We start from the raw sequence: 14,082 nt of genomic DNA, 5'->3' as shown, positions 1-14,082 counted from the left end.
GAACCTGGAAGCACTGGGGCTAGTGGCCTAAATACTCTTCTAGGTTAAGTTGAAAGCTTACATGAGTGTTCAAAAATACAAAAATCTGCTGTCTATGTCCCTTAGAAACCTGACAGACAACCAATTTTCTCTCTCTCAAACATGTCTCAGTCTGAATAGGCCTGATTCTGTAATGCCAGATCTGGCCCAGGTTTGGCAGCCATTAATGGGCTAGAACCTGTTTCAGTGCTGGTTGCCAATAAATCCATCTGCCATGTCTCAACCAGAGTAGGCCCAATTCTATAATGCAAGATTCGGCACAAGTTCGGCAGCTGTCAATGGGTCAGAACCGGTTTCAGTGCTGGGTGCCAATAAATCCAGCTGCCATGTCTTAGCCTGAATAGAGCCGTTTCTATGAAGCCATATTGGGCCCAGATTCTGCAGCCATCAACGGGCCAGAATCGGTTTCAGAGCTGGTGGCCAATAAACCTGGCTGCCATGTCTCAACCAGAATAAACCAGATTCTAGAATGCCTGATTTGGCCCATGTTTGGCAGCCATCAAAAGGCCAGACTTGGTTTCAGAGCACGGTGGCCGATAAACTCGCCGTCAATGGGTCAGAACCGTTATCAGTGCTGGCTGCCAATAAATCCAGCTGCCATGTCTTAGCTTGAAAAGGGTCGTTTCTATGAAGCCATATTGGGCCCAGATTGTGCAGACATCAACGTTTTAGTGCTGGTTGCTGATGAACCCGGCTGCCGTGTCTCAACCAGTTTAGGCCCGTTGTAATAATGACAGATTCACCCCAGGTCTGGCAGCCGTCATTGGGCCAGAATCTGTTTTAGTGCTGTTTGCCGATAAACCTGGCTGCCATGTCGCAACCAGAATAAGCCTGAAGCCATAATGCCTGATTTTTCCGATTTTCGGCAGCCATCAACAAGCCAGAACCGGTTTCAGAGCTGGTGGCTGATTAACCCGGCTGCCATGTCTCAACCAGTTATGGCCGGTTGCTATAATGACAGATTCAGCCCAGGTCTGGAAGCCATCAGCGGGCCAGAACCTGTTTTAGTGCTGGTTGGCGATAAACAGTGGCCATGTCTGGGCCAGAACAGCTACACCTGGGCCAGATATGGTATGAATGAAATAGGCCAAAGCTCGCTCACATCTGGCCGCTTCGAGCCGGAACACAGCCGAGCTAGCCGACACTCAGCTGCAATACGGCCAAGTCCGCTGGCTACGTGGGAAGCTGATCCTAGCTCCAAACCAATAGCATCACTTCAAATTAGCTGGGAACAAGTCAAGTTGCTCGAACAGTAATCAACTAGTTTTTAACCAGCACACAGCGTCGCAGTGAGTTAAGACAATGGATAAGAGCTCACATTTTATTTTTTGGCTCCAAGTGAAGACACCTAACCAGTTGCACACATAGACACATACACAAGCAGACTCACACAATCACATGCACACACACACAAGTCATTTTGTAATTTCAGCTCCATTGTGTTTCAATCCACTTGAGCGTTACTAATAGAAAGAAATTGAGCAGCAAGTTAAGAAGTGCTTTGAAGTTTGTCAGCAACAATTGAGATGATTGATAGTTGGCTTTCTAATAAGCAGGCTATTGCAACTAGAGCATAAAGCAACAATGTGAAATGTGCACGGGGGAGTAAACGGCATCGCTTAGATGCTACACTGGCACCAACAAAAGCTTGCATAAAGAACACTGGGAAATAAACCGGAAGAAATGGGCAAAGCGACAAAGTGCATAGATAAGTAAATCAGTAAATAATAGAAGACGTTTGTTCCTGGTGAAATGGGTTCCATGGAGAATAAGACTCACAGCGGTTTGCCATCTGAGAGATAAGGCAAAAGGGGAGAGGGGATTGAGAAAGAAAGTGAGGGGGGGAGAGTCCCAACACAGCTCATCAGCCCACTGCAGAGAGTTGCATGGAAGGGCGAGATAAAGCTATTTTGGCACAATAAAATCCTGCATCCATCACAATGCTTATCGGTCACAAGGGAAAGGTGCCGATAATAAATGGCCAAACGCGGCGTCAATAGCTCAGCGGCAGACAATGGGACGGCGTAGGGGGCCGCTCCCTGCTTGTTTGAACAGTGTGACTTATTTGGAAGGCAATCAGAAGGAATGGAGATATTCATAACGTGAGCTCACATCGTATCTAGCCAAAGGGTGATATGAAGGAGCTGTAATGGCTTCCAGATTTTTGGAGGAGAGCGCAATGGGGGGCAGGGGGGCTGTGAAGAAGAGTGCGCCTGCTTTAAGACAACTGACAACCTCTTCATCATGTCTGTGCTATCCAGCTGAGACCAAAAGTTCGGCTCAGAGATTGTCCTGCAGCAAGAGACCTGTTGGTTTCAGGGCTTCAGGTCAAAGGTCAATACTTTCCCATCTGTCCATGGAGATGGAAAAAATATGATCCAGGTGTTTTTTTTCTAGGCTTTGTCTAGGAAGTGGTACACATTGTCACATATTTACAGAAGAAAGAATACTTTTGAAAAGTTATAGTACATAAACATGTTATTATTAAAATGTTTAACTTTTTGACACAGTGAGCACCATGAATTAGATTCTATTTGAATAGATTGTTTGAGGGAGGAAAACTATTCTGCATGCAAAGATGTCACCAGTTAATACTATTATTAGTCCCATTACTCTTACTGTCGACATTAATGAACATCACTAACTTGTTTTTTGGTCTTTCTTGTGCTTATCTGGATCCTGTTCCTGCCTCCCGCCATGGCCCCGTGGGAGAACTGTTGCTATCACTATGATTACTATGATTAATCACATTACTATTACTGTCATCATAAGCTTTCAATATTTGAATTGTTGCTGTCGTGGGAATTGAATGTATTGTACATCTTTTCTGCTGTTCATTCTGTACACATGACATCCATTGTAGTCTGTCCATACCAGGAGAGAGATCCTCCTCTTACGCTGAGATTTCTTCACTTTTTTTTTCCTATCGCAGGGTTTTTAGTTTTTTAGGAAGTTTTTCCTATTCTGATGTGAGGGGTTTAGGAGAAAGGATGTTGCACGTGTACAGACTGTAAAGCTCTACGCTGCAAATTAGTAATTAGCGATTTTTGGGTTATATAAAATAAAGTGAATTAAATATCAAAATATTGTTTGTAGTTATTTTTTTCTAGTATTAAAAATTCTTTTTATTCAGACACTGACGCTCTGCTGTTGAAAAAACACGAAGAAGAGAAAAAAAGAGTTTAACAAATACACAAACGTTGCTGTTAATACCATATTTATTTGTGATGATATGAACGCTGGCCACAGTTAGAGGACACTGAGATAAAAACAGTGGGTTTTGCTGCACACACATCCCATCAAACCGAATGATTATTTCTTTTACCGGCCATGCTCCTCTGCTCTTTTCAAATGGGCAGCTGGAGGAAATCTGCTCAGTTGGGATTAAAACACTGGCCTTGGAGAGCTGTGCCGAGCGCGAGGACAGACGGTAATCCTCCTTATCCATCATTACATCTTTGTGACCCCGAGCGCTGCTCCCGAAGCCCCTCCTCCTCCTCCTCTTTTCTTTGCTCTCCCGGAGAAAAAGATGATGCTACATCGAACCGTATTACCATTTCAAAGATTTCCAGTAGAATATGGCCAAGGCCGAGCAATATCTGGCCGCTGCCTGGCCTAACGTGGGGGGTGCGATGTTCGTCACCTGACTTAATAGCTGCTGTGAAGACTGAGGCAAGGCACGCTCTGACTACAGAACTAACCAGCCCAATAAACCGACAAACACACAGTCTCTGAGGAGGCGGGCTTTAACGATTGGCTCTTTCCATGATTTAATAAGTCGTTGCGCCGCTGAACAGCAAAGAAATCATTTCATTGGCTATAAATGCTTGAATGTGAATTCATTGGATCTGTTGGCCCTGCCTCAAACTTAATCGGAGGTGTTATCTAATTACAATGCTAGTGATGACAATGTGTCAGCCGCTCCTTTCGAAAAGGTTTGCCCTTACACAACACGCTCTTCGGTGACATTAAGAGAACACCAGCCCGGTCTCAGTCGTTGCACACGTCTCCGCTGCGAATGATCCGTCTTCAGAGCCGAGCCGCGATGTGATAATAACGCTCAACTGTGACTGAAAGTCTCCTGTGAAACTACAAACGCGCCCATGAAGGTTAACTTCTAAAGGCTAGGTCTTCTAATTTGTTTTTTACCTAACTTCTTCAAAAGCTCCCATTTCGACACTGTGCTGATGTGATTTGGTATTAAAGACACAAGTTCCTTCCTGGTTATAAGATAAATAATGCCGACTCTTCTTTGCAGCGTACAATTCGCATTCCTTTCACGAGGCATTCCATTGCATTGCCCCTCTGCCCTGGGTTCAACGCACTATTACATGGCACTGTGTCTGGCTTTTTCATCTCAGATGGGTATCTGGGGCTGACACAGAGACAGATAGGATATCAGAGCCAGGGATGATACCAGGATCGCCTCTGAAAATCAATCGGCAGACAGTGCTACATTGGTCTCTCCTATTTATTTCTGAATCACTCTGTGTGAGGTTTCATCAGTGGAGGCTTCTGTAAAAAGTCCCACACATGGAGGCATGTCTGGTGCCACGGAGACCCTCAGAGAGTCATATGGAAAAATGCATTTAACAATACATTCCATATTAATCATTGTCATTTCTTATGCAGAGATTCTTCCCATTTTCCAAGGAAAGGCAGAACCTGGTTTTCAATGTGGGAACCAGAGTGTAATTCTGTGTAAGCATACGTGGTCAATAAAGCCAATTCTCATTCTGAATGATGCAACTTGCGTCCAGGGCTCTGTATTACTGGTTTCTCATCATTTACAGAAGAGGAAATGAGGAAAATGTTTCTGTACTTTAACAGTTGTTTACGTGTGCATTGTTGACTGTATGTGCATATCAGTACACATGCGATCGCATTCTTTTCAGTTTCTCTTTTTGGTTTTGTTTGATTTATTTTACTTGAATGTACATTTGCATGTCTACGTATTTATTTTCTTTCCCTTTCATTTGAAATTATTTGTTGCACATATGGTGACCCTATGTGTTTAACATATTGCCAGCCCTCATACAAATTAGGCACCGTCTGTTCTTGCTATAAAAGAAATGTTAAATTTCTTTCTAATGAAAGATATTTCCGACATTTCGCCAATTAAGTTTTACTTCTTGAGATGAAATAGTTACATTTTCTGTATTCCAATGCATGCATGCATTATGCAAGTTCCTACTAAACCAAATCCAAAAATCAGACAAAAATAATCAACCATCATTAGTCATCATCAGTGTAATTGAAATCAGGTCAACTGTGTCCTTCCCCTCCAGAACTTTAATGTATTGTAAGTAATGTGTGCGGTAGTAAGTGTTGTAATGGGTTTATACTAAAAATTATGACTTCACTGAGGCAAATAATTATTCAGTTATCTATGAATTAAAGACAGACTGTAACTGTTGACAGAGGAATTGAACGCATTAGCAATAAAACACATGCCTGTTCTATCCAGTACTCTGCAGGCGTTTGCTGTTACCGGTAGCTCATGGTGGAGGAGAGATTTTCTCTGCAATTTAAAGGACTGTGTTCACTGACTTTATGATTCTTTTCATATTATACCACTGCTTATAGCATAGCATACAGATTCATATGGTTTCAAGTGAAACAAGAGGCAGACGCGTCATGTTTCACAAGAGCTGTGTCTGAATGTTCACCATCCAAAATGTTATTTCACCTCTGAGTGTGAGATTGTGTATTTTACCAACATTTAACAAGCAATGGATGAGTAAGCAGGATATAGGCAACTTTAAATTGCTAAAAGACACAGTTAGCTTTTTCTTATCGACATTCATGGTTTTAATTATCTAGCATTGTCTCAGAGTTACCTCTCGGATAAATTTAACTGTTGGTGACCCGACGTGATTTTCCGGCATTGCGTTGGTGAATGACCAGGTCTAACGCATGCGCTCACTCACAGAGTGCCTTTTTAGGAAAATCAGCTACTTTTATCAAAATGCAATTTTGTGCTTTCTGTAATTCTCACATTAGGAAAGTCATCCGGCGTGCCGAGCTGGACCCCCTGGCGAGCCAAATTCGACCCGCAAAGTTGCACGCCTGTGCTCTAATGTTTTGATCGGTACAGATGCATGGAGCGGGGAGGTAGCAGCAGCAAGCAGACTGTGGCAGACGGACCACATTGGACAGACAAATACATATTTTCATCTTTATCAAGTCGATAAGAGGGCTCTATTTATGACGTACACATACTTTGACTGTTATGACTGTATTTGCTCTGCCATATTGCTCACATCAGTTTGAATCCAGCTGCAGTAGAATGTTTTTAGTGAACAGAAAATACCTTGTTGAGTAAAGCTTGAGTGTGAAATGAGTTTAAATTAGAAACATTGGTTTAAAAACAGCAAATCCAGGCACTTTTCTCCTCATGTTAATTAACCCTAAACAAACAGTTTTGTTGATGTTGGGTTTCAGGTTCAATTATTATTTTTTGATTTGCTAGCTTTGCCGAGAGGATGATTACTCCTCTTAATTCCCAAAGTTTTTAAGTGTTTAGTTTTTTACTTTTCTGAGCTCGGAACCTTCCCAAGTGAAGAAATGGCTGGAGAACTTGTGGGACGGATAGATGGAGAAGTGTCGTTAACCTTTAGATGTAATGTGTTGCAGAGTAAGGAATATATCCACAATCTTTCTCTGAAATTGTAAAGGTCACATTGTCAGCAGAGCAATTTTTATGTCTCTGCTTTAAAGACAGATTTCTTCATAAAGGAATGTAAAAGGTGGAGGCATAAGAACAGCTGCTGTTGACTTGGAATGGAACCAAACGATAATTTCCTGAAAATGACGGCTGCTCAGCCAGCAGAAATGTATATTTCCTCTCCGAGCTGGAGGAGAGTTCCTGAACACAAGGTGCCTTCTGCAAAGAACTGATACTGATTAGGCTAATTTTGCGAAGTTAAAACATTACTAGATCACTATCAAGTTTCGTGTGATTTTTCGGACTGACCACGGCTCTGCCCAAAATTGAAACGAGCTTTCTCTCCGGTGGACGCAAAGGACAACTCGAGAACTATTGATTTTATGATCTTTTATTTCTTTTAAGGGTGGTTTGGTGGATCAGACAGAACAGAGCAGGTTGATAACCTTTCAAACACAAAGCAAAACCTAGGATAAGTCTCCATTACTTATTTCAAATGACACATTTCACTAAGTAAAGTAAAGCAATAAATCATACGGTTCTACCAGTTGCGTCTCTGGGAGATTAGGAGCTATGGTCACAGTGTCCTTTTCCTCAGGACCGAGTGAGAGGGCCATCTGAGCTCTCCACACAATTTTATGCCATGCGCTTCCTGTTGGTACGCAGGCACTTCCTGTGGGTGAAATCAACATTAGCCGCATCGTCGCCCCCTGCAGTCTGGGAGCGCTCCGACTGTCTGGGGCGAATACGGGCCTTGAGTGCCTTGTACGGCTTGGGACCGAGGTTGACGCAACAATCACGTAGATGTGTTTAGCCTGGTATCATGTTTAATAGGGCTTAATTCCCTGTTAGTGATATTTTTTCTGTTGTTGTGTTATCTTGATTTTATTTTTTTACCAATGACATGTAAACTGATCAGAATATTGACACTTACGCATCATCGTCAATATTTTATGTCAGCACTTAAAATGGGGGCAGCCGGCTTTCAGAGCCAATACAACAAAACCTGTGTCCAGTGTTGGGAAAGTTCACTTTCTACATGAACTAGTTCAAAGTTCATTTCACAAATTTTAAAATGAACTAGTTCAGTTCATAGTTCAAACTTAAATATTTGAACTAAGTTCACAGTTCCAACTAGTTCAGTTCTTTTTTTCCATATGTTGCTGCAAGCTATTATTTTTCAAAATTATTGCCACAGCCCATATAGAATCACAGAATCACAGCAATTATTTTATCAGTTTTAACACTGAAGCTATGCATCAGATTTAATCTTCAATCAATTTTGAATCCTTATCCAACCAGGGTTTACATTAGCATTGAGGGGACATCATTTCCCCATTGTTGGTTTAATGTTGCTGTCCATTCACTCCACACTAGCAGCAGCTGCAGCGTTCACCCCTACAGTACATTCTCAACACATGCTGCTTGAATGGTCTTTTTTAAATAAGGAATAAAAACATGACAGTTATCATTAAGGTGCTTATGGTTGGATAAGGAGTTCATGAACTATCATTCAATGAACGCGTTCAGGCACAACACTGCCTGTGTCAATGATGTCAGAAGGAAAAATGGTGCAGTGCATTGTGTATTATTACAAGCCCAACTTCTCCAGCTGATAAAATCAATCATTCACTTACGTTGTGGGGGTGGAATGTGTGAATGTGAGTGTGAAATAAGGAGTGGGAGATGTGAGAGAGGGGCTAGCTGAAAACCTAAGCTAACCTTACTGACATAGGTGTTGCTAGGAGGCCATGTTTGTCCACTTGTAATAAAAAAATACAAATAAGTAACCCCTGTACCCCATCCCTACATTTCACTCATATCCTATAAAAAACACCTGTGCTCTTAAAAAATGCCAACAGTACCCTAACCTGTGCTCTCTCACCCATGGCCAGTACTCCTTTCAGAGAACAATCATGAATCCCTACCTCCCTCAAACTATTCCTCATAACTTCTCTTTGTGTCTCATACACCCCACATCTCAACACTACGTGCTCTACTGACTCCTCTTCTCTTGTCCTGTCAACTGGTCGACTGAAAGGACCTCATACTTGCTAGCACTGAAGATTATACTTGCCAACCTTGAGATCTCAGAATTCGGGAGATATTCTAGCGGTCTCGACGAGGGGGGTGTAGCAGTCGAGGGGGGTGGGGGTGGTGCTAGCGGTTTTCTTTGCAACGCCAGTCTCATCTTTTTCCGTTCTAATTGCCGCGTTTGACTTCAAGGTGTAACCTTTATTATTGTTCAGTCTGAAACGGCGCGCCCAGTGACCCATGGTGTAGCAATATTGTTGTCCGGGTGGAAATCGGGAGAAATTCGGGAGAAAGGTCGGTCCGGGAGATTTTCAGGAGGGGCTTTGAAATTCGTGAGTCTGCCGGAAAAATCGGGAGGGTGTACATGTATGCTGAAGATGCGTCTGAGCAAATCAATACCTTTTACAGTCTTGCCTTCTCCACCCATTGTAGAACAACCAGCACTGCCACCGTGTAGCCATCTCCACTGTGTAGACCCCTAGATTATCAGATGTTCTCCTGTTAATTCCTATTCCTTTATCTGATACTACCACCCCAAACCCTGTCACTCCTGTTTCAGGTTTCTTAGCACCATCCGTATATACTTCCCTTACATGGCACTCAAACGCAGCTACAAAACCAACCTTATTTTTTCCCTTTCTTTTGACATCTAATAAATGCCATATCCGGCTATGTATATGTCTATATCCGGCCGAGTACAAGGACCCACACCCAACCCACACTGCACCAGATGACTGGTTTAAGGACCAGGGTAACTAAGACCACGTCTGAAAAAATAACCAATGTTCTGAATGTACTTGAAAGTATTGGTCTACTTAAAAAAAACTAGTTTACAGAAGGTCTACTTACCTTTAGGCTACCTGAATTTCTGAAAGTACTATATCTCTAAATATGCTATTGCTACACCACTGGAATTGGTTGAACAAAAATAAAAATCCATGTGAAGAAAATGACTTCTCACTGTTCTCAGGTCAAATAGTGTATTTGTATGTATAATATATGCGATTAATTTCGATTAATTAATTACAAAGCCATATATATATATATATATACGTACACGTGTGAAGGAACAGGTGTATGTCAGTAAATGAACAAACAAAAGAAGAAAGAAAAGACTCAACGCAAAGTAGATCCGCCCCAGTGAGATACAATAGCGGTTCACTTTGTGACAGACTTGGAAAATTAATTGAAGTTCCAAATACTGGTTGGTCAGTTGAGGGATCGATTTAGCGAACCAACAGAATACTACTACAGCAAGAACCGTGGTTATTAAGCAGTGTTTACTGCTCTGGGGCCTGGACACATGCACATTTACATGTAATACCAGAGTCATATTCACACACCATGTGGCGAGGCTTGGTAGTTCATAAACATACACAATCACTTGTTAAACAATACAGTAAAAATCAACACAAAAACACATAATAATCTAACTTCTGCCGAGACATAGTCTTACTGTGCCCTATTGGATTGCTGTGTTTCCTCAAGTCTTGCTTAGCTCGACATCTGCTCAGGCCTTTGTTGTGGGGACTGATTGGGGGCCTTGGGAACTGTTGGGTTTCTTTGTGACGCAACAGTTATTTGTGCCCTTTAAAACGCAAGCTGAATCACAGGGGGTAGAAGCTTTCTTTCTTGTTAAGCTGCTGCTGCCGAGAGTGAGGACTGAAGGAGCCAGACCTTTCTGGAGCAGCTAGACCATGGGTCTCACCGGCGAGGTTTGGTAACCACCAAAAGCTGGAGGGCCTGAATACTCAATGCTATTGTTATAGGAAGCAAACCAGAAAGAAAGTTCACTGGAGACACAGTCCACCAACACAACAAATCTCTTATCACTTTCTCAGTCCAAAGCACGGGGACTCTTGTGGTGTCCTTGGCTTGACCAATTAGACAAAGAGAGAGGAATTGCACATGGATGTGACAAACTCCTTTCAGGTGCAGGGGTTTTAAGTCCTGTAGCAGCACTGTATTCCAAAACTCAGTCTTTGTGACATGCCATGGTGCAGGCACAACAGTGGCAACCTAGAAATTGATAGTGGCCAGCCCCTTGTCTCATTGAGTTCAAACCGTTTACATGAACCCCTTATACCTGCAACCGCTGCTCCATGTTGCCATTGATAAACCAGAACAACAAATGTTCCTGAGGCGTGTTGCACAGGTTTCATGGTGCCCCCTCAACAGTTTAACTATGATATGCCCACTAGAGTTGCTCCTCTGTCATATTTGATCTCATAGAAGCCTTGTAGGCATACAAATAAAAATAAAAGCTGTATGAGAATGCGTCAAAATGGAATCCTGTGTTTTTAATTGATCACAAGCAACAGCTGTGGCCGGAGGCATTATGTTGTTGGGTTGTTTATACTTGTCTCAGGGAAACTACGTAGGATTTTATTAAACACAGAAGTCTACCTGGAATGAAATGATTAGAACTGTGTTAGTCGAAAGTTACTCTCACCTCACAAAGCTAATTTGTGTAATTTAAGAATTAGTATCTACTGTCACACATATGTCCACATCATAGTTTATTTTTCATCCTCACTTAATGTTCACATCATAGTTTATTTTTCAGCTTCACTGAATGTTCACTAACTCTCCTGTCATTTCAGATCCTCCCACTTCGTCACCTGATTTCCTGCACCTGGTTCTCCTCGCCCTCACCTCTGTGGTGCCTCCCCTCGTCAGCCACTCACTATTTAAGCCCGTCACATTCTGTTGCTCACTGCCAGATTGTCTTGCATGTCCAACCAAGTTTTCCAGCATGTCCCCAGGTTATCCTGTTTGCCTCGATCCTGACCTTGTCTGCTCCTCGACCCTGTCTTACCTGCCTGCCCCGTTTCGGATTTGTCTGCTTGTCTGTTTTCCATCCTGGTTCTGACCCTGCCTGTCCTCGTCTGCGGATTACCTGCCTGCCCCTCTGGAATTGTTCTCCCGGTTTTGGACCCTGCCTGAACTTTTATTAAAACCCCCCTGTCTTGCCCATCGTTGTCCGAGTCGTGTGTTTGGGTTCTCATGTACTCCGGTACCAGTAGCCGTGACATCTACATTTTCCCATTTTATTAAATTTAAATATTGCAGGAATTGTGATGGAGGAAAAGTGATAAATTGATTGCATCTTGGACAGGCCAGACTCTAATAACACTAATGCCAGGCCAAGGCTTACATCTCAACGTCACCAAATAAAAAAGGTCACCTTAGGCCAACAAAAACATTTTTAATGTCTGTGAGGAGCTTTTAGGAAACCATTTTGAGTAGAATCCTTGTCTCCTTTTTATGACCTACATCCGGAAACAAGACCATCGATAAGAAGATGGTCTATTTTAAAACTGTAGTTATTCTTAAGGCTTGTCACAATGACACAAGGGAATGATTCATCGCAATATCAGATGAAGTCATGTAGGTTCACCAGAAACCGGAGGTCCAGTGGGACATCCAGCTGAGTTCTAGCTTAGCTGCAGCATTTCACCTGCAGCGGGGAGCTCCCGTAGGAGAAGAAGAGCTCCGCTCCCGGCAGCAAAAGTTAGGACCAGGAAGGGGGCTTTGTTCTCGCTGCTCCTCGGCTCCCCACTGGGAGATGCAGGCTGTATCGCTGGAACTGTTCGGGAGGAAGGGAGGCCCGGGAGAACCAAGACTGTGCAGAAAAAACTTAAAATGTGCTGCAGTAAAATGGGAGGCTTTGTAAAGCGAGTTACTCAGTAGCTCTAAGGATACACATTTGATTTGTTCTTAAATGAGGAGATACATTTAACTCTCATATATACATGCACCAGTCACCTTAGCATAGCATAGATACACATGTGGAAAACACAGTGTAATGGACACAAAATATGCTTGACCGCACCTGCAAACCACACAAACAAATTATGTCTAAAATCTAAAACCAACATTTCATGCTGTTACAGGTTCAATTTTTAGAAGTCCTAAACGAGGCAAAGAAAACAGTCGTGCACACAAACCCACTCTTTCAAAATTTTTGCTTTAGAGGTGCTGGGAGTCTAATTTTGTAACCTTAGGACCAGACATGTCACGGTTTGGGTTCATGTCTTGTTTTATTTTGTAGTTTCATTGTGTTCCTGGGTAACTTCACTTCCTGCTTTGTCCTGTCTTCCCCTGTGATTGTCTGCAGTGTCCATGATTGTTTCCACCTGTGTCCAATGACCTGCAACTCCCCTGTGTATTTAAGCCATGTCAGTCTCTTGTCTCGTGTCATGTCATTGTGCATTGTCTACATGTTGTTAGTTCATGTCCCTTTTTTAGGAAGTCTGAGTTTGAGTCCTACCTGCGTGCACCACCCTGTGACAAGATGGGTAGAATTCATACAATTCAGTGCATTAATTGTAAAAATATAAAACAATATTCTGTACATGATATAACTAACATTGTAATTTTTACGAAAAATCATGAATATAATACAAAACATCACACAATCAGTTATTTTGTATAAAATGTGTTTACATCCACCCCCTTGTTGTGTTTCCTCACTGCTAGCCTCTGTCCGTCACAGCTGGGTAGCAATGTAAACTTTTCCTAACACGTTGAGCTTGATGGAGTTATCTGTGTGTGTCCTGGTGTTCTCTTTTCATTTTCTTTTTTTTGATGTCCCTTACATTTATCAGCATTTATCCATGCTGGATTCTGTCCCTGTTGATTTAAAAAGTGAGCATGGGAAGCTAAACATGGCGTTAGTATGTAGCTAACTTCAATTGCAATCAAAATTATTGGCTTATTGGAAATTTTACAATTTTTCAGCTGTGTGTAATAAACAAATTAGACAAGAACAGTTGAAATAGTTCAATAAAACTAATATTACCATGGTTTTCATCCAAATTCAACACAAAATGCTACTTTTAATGACTATTGCAGTCTCAAAATGATTCAACCCCTTCATTACAAGCATCTTCAGTACTTAGTAGAGCACCCTTTGAAATGATTCAACTCCCTGTATCAAGCACACCTGGTGCAACTAATCAAGGGCTTCATTAGTTCAGGTGTGTTTGAGATAGAACACATACATACCTGGTCTGGCAAGGGGTTTGTTGAGAGTGACGTTTGAGTGCATGTTAGTGCAAGTCAAAAGAATTGTCCAAAAAGTTCAGAGAAGACATAATTTCCTTGCACAAACAAGGAAAAGGATACAAAGATAGCAAAATCAATGAATGTCCCTTGAAATACAGTTGGATGCATAGTTCGCAAGTTCAAAGTTGAAGGAACAGTGGATACACTACCTGGACGAGGCAGAAAGAGGAAGCTATCAGCGGCTGCTACCAGATTCTTGAGGAGGCAAGTGGTCAAAAACCCTCGAGTGACTGCGAAACACCTGCAGCAAGACTTGGTGGCAGCAGGCACTG

This window comes from Pungitius pungitius, chromosome 20, assembly GCF_949316345.1.
Source record: "Pungitius pungitius chromosome 20, fPunPun2.1, whole genome shotgun sequence".
Lineage (NCBI taxonomy): Eukaryota > Metazoa > Chordata > Actinopteri > Perciformes > Gasterosteidae > Pungitius > Pungitius pungitius.
This window is presented reverse-complemented; position numbering follows the sequence as displayed.